Consider the following 6,234-nt stretch of genomic DNA (forward strand, 5'->3'; position numbering starts at 1 on the left):
AATTCTGACAGCTGTCCTCTTGTTCAACCTTACTACTGTACAACCTATGTTGTACTGCTCCCCCATTATACTTATGTTTTTCAATTCCACTGTAATTTATGTATATATATATATATATATATATTGTTACGACAGTGTCGTATTTTTCTATTTTTGTATATAACATGCTTCCATGTTGTTCCATATTATTCCTGTAATGATGCGTTATATTTACCATTATATAATCTAGTCACCTTACCCTGTGCTGTTAAGGTTTTAACTGTTATTATTTGTCAAGCCCATCTTATTTCTTCATTTTGTATTGTAACAAGCATTCTTTGTTTCTCTAACGACCATCTGCATCGCTAAACGACCCATGTTTCACCTGCGGGTCGCATTGGCTCCAGAGCCGACCATATATATAGTAGTCCACCTGTAGACTGAGTTCCGTCCAGTCCTCCTTGTCATTCAGTTCACTTTCTTTTGAGTGACATCCGTCACCTGTTACTTATACTTATTTTATTTGTGTTGTTCCTGTCGCCACCAATGTGGTATATCTATTCGAGTACCTATTTATGTCTCTTATGTGTCCATCAGTGTTTGCTTAGTTACATTGAAGTAATTCAGTGTTGTTTCACGATAGTTATTTTTTGTGTTCGTTATTTATATGTTTATGCAGTGTTAACGTAATCCTGTTTCGATGTTTTCGTATCATTTGTGTCTTAAAGGTTTCGATAGTGAATCAATTTGTTGTGACAGCCTACGAGGCTCTTTATTGTGTTAATATCTAATTTAATTAAATTCTTAAAGGTTTACTTTATTTATTTTTATTCCCTTTTAATTTACTTCACTTTTTTTTTTGGTTACGCCCAGAACCTTGGATATTAAAGTAAATTAAGAGACGGCGTAACAATATAAATACAAAAGAAAAAAATAAATAAAATTAATAAATATTGAAGTGATAACCGTGGTAACATTATAAGATGTTCTTATTACCACCATCCTATTGTACTATTCCAGATGATACTAAATGTTACATAATACTTCCTTGAGATAAATGTAGAGTATGTATCAGGTGTCTAAAAAGAGAGCTCAGGTTCTCAACTGGCTCAGCCATGTTAATATTGTTATTATTATCCACTCTGTATCTGTTTTTTTCTGGCTAAATAATCTGATTCAATTCAATTCAAATTCAGATGGTAACCACCCAAGGACCGAATAAATGGAGTTACATCGTGCTTTTTTGCAACCCAGAAAAAGGTCGCACCTGTGTCTGACCCATATTCTGGAACGGGGTGGTAATATCGACATTATTTACCTAGATTTTGCCAAGACTTTCGACAGTGTACCCCACGAAAGGCTGAAAATCAAACTGGAAGGGTACGGAATTCGGGGAAATGTCCTAGCGTGGATAGAAGACTTTCTACATGATCGCAAGCAGTGTGTGGTGATTAATGGCACGAAATCGTCATCTGTACCTGTCACAAGTGGGGTACCACAGGGCAGTGTATTGGGCCCGCTGTTGTTTGTTTGTTTCATAAATGACATGTCTGACGTTGTACACTCCTCCATACAAATGTTTGCCGATGACGCCAAGTTATTTCGGGAAATTAGGAACTAAGCGGACTGTGAAGAGCTGCAGAAGGACCTCTGTGGGCTCCAGAAATGGTCGAAGAAATGGCTGCTGAGATTCAATGTCACGAAGTGTAAGAGGATGCACCTGGGGCGTACCAACGGTAAGGAGGCGTATCATATGTCCCAACGGGATGAAGAAACTGCACTAGTTGAGACTGTATGTGAGAAGGACCTAGGCGTGTATGTTGACAATGAGCTGAAGTTCTCGGGCCATTGCGAGAAGAAGGTAAATCAGGCAAATAAATTATTGGGTTTTATAAGAAGGTCGATTAGATATCTAGACGGTCCGTCCTTCGTAACGATCTTCAGGAGTGAAGTGCTTCCCCATCTAGAGTACTGTCACCCCATCTGGTCCCCGAGATATGCTAGGGACTGTCAGTTGGTTGAAAATGTCCAAAGGAGGGCCACCAGACTGGTGCCTGCACTTCGGCACCACAGCTACCCTGAGAGATTGGAGCGCCTGAACTTGCCTAGCTTATACTACAGACGGGCAAGGGGGGACCTAGTTGAGGTGTATAAGCATCTCAGGGAGCACTACTCAGTTGAGTGTTCTTACTTGGAGCTGGCGGACGCTCGCCTCACAAGGGGTCACAACTCAAGATTGAAGAAGCCGCAAGTCCAGAAAACTGTGAGGGCAAACTTTTTCGGAGTGAGGGTTGTAAACTCTTGGAACAATCTACCAGAGAGTGTTGTGACGGCACCGAGTGTGAGCTCTTTCAAGACAAACTTGACCAACACTGGAGCGGGTTCAGGTACATTCAGGAGCCGGTGCCTGCTCAGTATTTGCCAACAGTGCGTGATAGAGACGTGACCGATCGCCCGGGCGGATAGCGAGCCGATCTTTTGGTGAAGAAGATAAATGAAAAGGAAAAGTAATCAGAGACATGACCGATCGCCCAAGCGGCTAACAAGCCGATCAGTGGCGAAGAGAATAAAAGTAAAAGTAAAAGTGACATACTATACTATGTACAGCGATTATAATACACTATGTCCATCGCCATCTTACTCAAAAGTTACGTATAATAAAATGATTTAATTTCTCCCCTTGGGGAGTGGACCGATCCCGGAGTCACTGCAATACCGGGCCAATCCGCGGCAAAGGTGGGGCAAGCCCCTAGCACTTCGCCAAGATCCAAAAATCAGTTTAATATCGAAGATCCCACATGGGGATCGTATCAGATACTAAGCTGATAAGAACAGATACTACACTTTGATCTTAGCCAAAAGGCCGAGAAGCGATGTCAAAAAAGTTGTTGCGATTAAAGCAATGGACATTGCAAAATAACATTACCTTGCTTTTAAATTGGTGCAACAAGGGTCTGTGACGACAGATGTATGTAGATAAACCGCCAAACTCATATACAACAAAACTATAAGTATAGATAACTAAATGGTATTTATCTAACCAATCATTATATTATTCTTTACACTTCATTGTTATATTAGCATGTAATCTAAAAACAAGCAAACATAAATCACTATTATTTAACCACTTATTTGCTTAATCGCCCGCTGTTCGGGCGGGTGGCTGGTGCGTTTTTTTTTCATTCTTTCTTTATGAATATTATTGACCAGTGTTAGCGTAATGACCACGGCCATACACGTCAGTTAAAGGAGAATCAGACGATTCATATTGCTCTCAATAGCCCACAAAACATGTAACAATGCCTTCTTTATTGAGTCTCCCATCTAAGGCATCCGTTTTCTCATCGCTCCCAAGCTTGGGTGCCGTTCATTTTCTCTGACTTCCTGACACCAACCTCTCTATAAAGTGAATTTAAATGTGAGAGAGGACACCAATGTTTTGAGTCCACTTAGATATGCCTCAATACAGTTAAAGCATTCAAGATCCTTTGTGAGTGATGTTGAAAGCTTCAACCTTCTTTATTGTTGGTAACACTTGTCAAATAAGTGAGTGTCGAGTCTGCCAGTACGAATGGCATCCCGTGATAGCGTCCCTGGGGAAAGCCAGGAGTTTCTGAATACTACTGAAATTAGATCATTTTGATGCCCAAACATCAGAGAATCTGATGTTTGTAGTTTAGTTAGTGTCAATTGTCTATTCAAGAAAGCCATTAATCTCCTGAAAGAACATGTCAAACTCCTTATCTCCAAAATCTCAACGTATACCTATAGAGGGTCCTTGTCAGGAAATCACTTCTGGAACGCTGGCCGTACTGGTCGGACGTGCAGGTCGCTCTCCTACACCTCCCTGGCTGGACACGTACGGTCATGGCTGGCGGAAGAGCTTCGACGAGCAGGTCGCTTACTAAAATGACGGAATTGGGTGGTGGATACAGCACTCACAGCAATGTAGCCCAGGGTACTGCTGGAGGACTGTTGACGGATTTGGAGCTGTCTAGCAGCAGTGAATGTGAAGAACAAGAGCCGTTTAAAGTTGCGAAGAGCAAAAAGAAGAATGAAAGGAGGAATGGAGATGGTACGAGCAGTGAAGATAATACTTCCCACTTGGTCGATAAGCGAAAGAAAATTGATGGTGCTATTCATTCTTCAACCATGATCAGTACAACGAGTGTAAACCCCCATTGATGGTTTAGATGGCAGTAACTCTTCGAGGAGGCCATGTCTTTATTTCCCCAACAATAATGGCAGTTAGACTCACTAAGCGCCATCAAGGGTCAAATTGAAATTCAAATTCAAAACATTTATTGACAATTACATCAAAAGGAGCTGGTTAGCCCGCCCAAAACTAGTCTTAACAAGAGCTCTTTAACATTCTACTAATCATAAATCAGATGTGTATACAACAAAAAGATATGCATAAAATCTATAATCTTATGTTAAACTTACAGAATTTTTTCATAATATTCTTAACCATATTTTTGTTTATCAAATAACAAACCATCTCTGTAATATCAGTAATACCATCACCCCTAAAATCTGATAAACAGTTACATTCCATAATGTAATGATATAATGTATGAGACTTTACATCGCCACACAGTTTACAAGGAATGCCACCAGTTCCTTCAATATATTGCCAATAATATTTGTATCCAAAGCGTAGTCTCACCACAAATGTATCAAACTTAACCGAAGCCTTACCATAAGTAGAACTTGTAGAATTCAAAACTCGAACATAATGTTTCAAACTACTACTGCCGTTGTTAAAAATTTTCCGAATATTGTCCATTTCCCATTGCTGTCGGGTTTTTACCATTCCAGATTTTATTCTTTTAATACCCAAAATACAATCGTATTCTACAATTTCTTTGCCACACCCTTGCTTAGTTAAATCATTAGCAACCTCATTCATATAAATACCACAATGGGATGGAATCCACATAAAACTAACATCATATCCAAGTGATTTTATGTCCTGAATACACTTCTTACATTTTAAAACTAAATCATCATCAAGAGTCACTTCAGAATTTAGAGCAAATAGAGCACCTTGACTGTCAATAAACCCAAAAACTGTCTTTTTCCTCACAAAGGCATTCTTAAGTCCCACATATATAACATAAAGTTCAGCAGTGGTGCTGGAACTTCTATCCCCAATTCTCTTGGATATTCTTTCTTCAACACTAATACCATATTCAAAAAATTCCCTAATGACAATGCCACATCCGGCCCGATTCCCATTAACTGAACCATCACAGTACATATGAATAACATTTTCCTTATGGTACTCATATATTTTCTCAAGGAATATTTGCCGTAACTCAAAAGGATTACATTCTCTTTTTTTTTTAAACTCTAGCTTATCAATTCTTACAGATACACTCTCCATGAACCAAGGTTTCAAATAAACTTTGTTTGGCAAAGATACACACAAATCTACAATATTATATTCAAACAACACCTGACAAAGTCCTTTAGTATAAGTATTCTTCTTAAAACTACTAGTAATTGCATAAGTAAATTTATCAACAGCAGACTTCAGATACCCATCACCACGCCTAATAAGCCTTAGAGTAGAAATGACAGTCAACTCCCTAATTCTGTGCATTATGCTCGGGACATTTAGCTCCATCCTCATAACCTCTATTCTTGTTGTCCTTGGACAACCAAGCAAAATCCTCATTGCTTCATTCTGAATAAGCTCTAATAGCCTAAGATCTTTTCCTGAGTAAGAAGCTAGAACTGGAGCTGAATAATCAATGATACTTCTAAGTGTACTTAAATACATAGATCTTAAAACTGGTATACCAACACCATTTGCTCTATTTGACAAAACTTTAGCCTCGCTGTCCATATATTTTTAACATAAGTAATTTGATCCTTAGCATTATTATTTATACCCACAAACATTCCCAGATATTTGTAACGGGATTTTTTTGCAATTTTATTCCATTTAACCAAAATACTTTTCCATTTACTGCCCTTGACTAAAATTTGGTTTTATTTTCATTAATGACCCGTCCCAAGGAGATACAAAGATATTGCAGCTGATCAATGACCCTAGACATATCTTCCTCATTCTTACCTTGGATCAGAATGTCATCAGCATAAATGATTACTTAGGACTCGCCCTGGAATTTGTAACTAGCTATTCTGTCCATAAGAATATTAAAAAGCATAGGGCTAAGAACGCCACCTTGTGGGGTACCCAACCCTAGACTTTTTTCTTCCGATTCATGATCTTGAAACCAGACA

The 6,234-nt window shown here is 38.9% G+C and overlaps 1 non-coding gene across 1 annotated transcript; it reads right to left on the bottom strand.

The window, feature by feature from the left end:
- Positions 1 to 2,661: 2,661 nt before the first annotated feature.
- Positions 2,662 to 2,854, bottom strand: LOC121877980. Its single transcript, XR_006091072.1, has one exon. It is a non-coding gene; the product is annotated as a U2 spliceosomal RNA (small nuclear RNA).
- Between the last annotated feature and the right edge of the window lie 3,380 nt (positions 2,855 to 6,234).

The sequence above is a fragment of the Homarus americanus genome, unplaced genomic scaffold (assembly GCF_018991925.1).
Source record: "Homarus americanus isolate GMGI-L3 unplaced genomic scaffold, GMGI_Hamer_2.0 scaffold51076, whole genome shotgun sequence".
NCBI lineage: Eukaryota > Metazoa > Arthropoda > Malacostraca > Decapoda > Nephropidae > Homarus > Homarus americanus.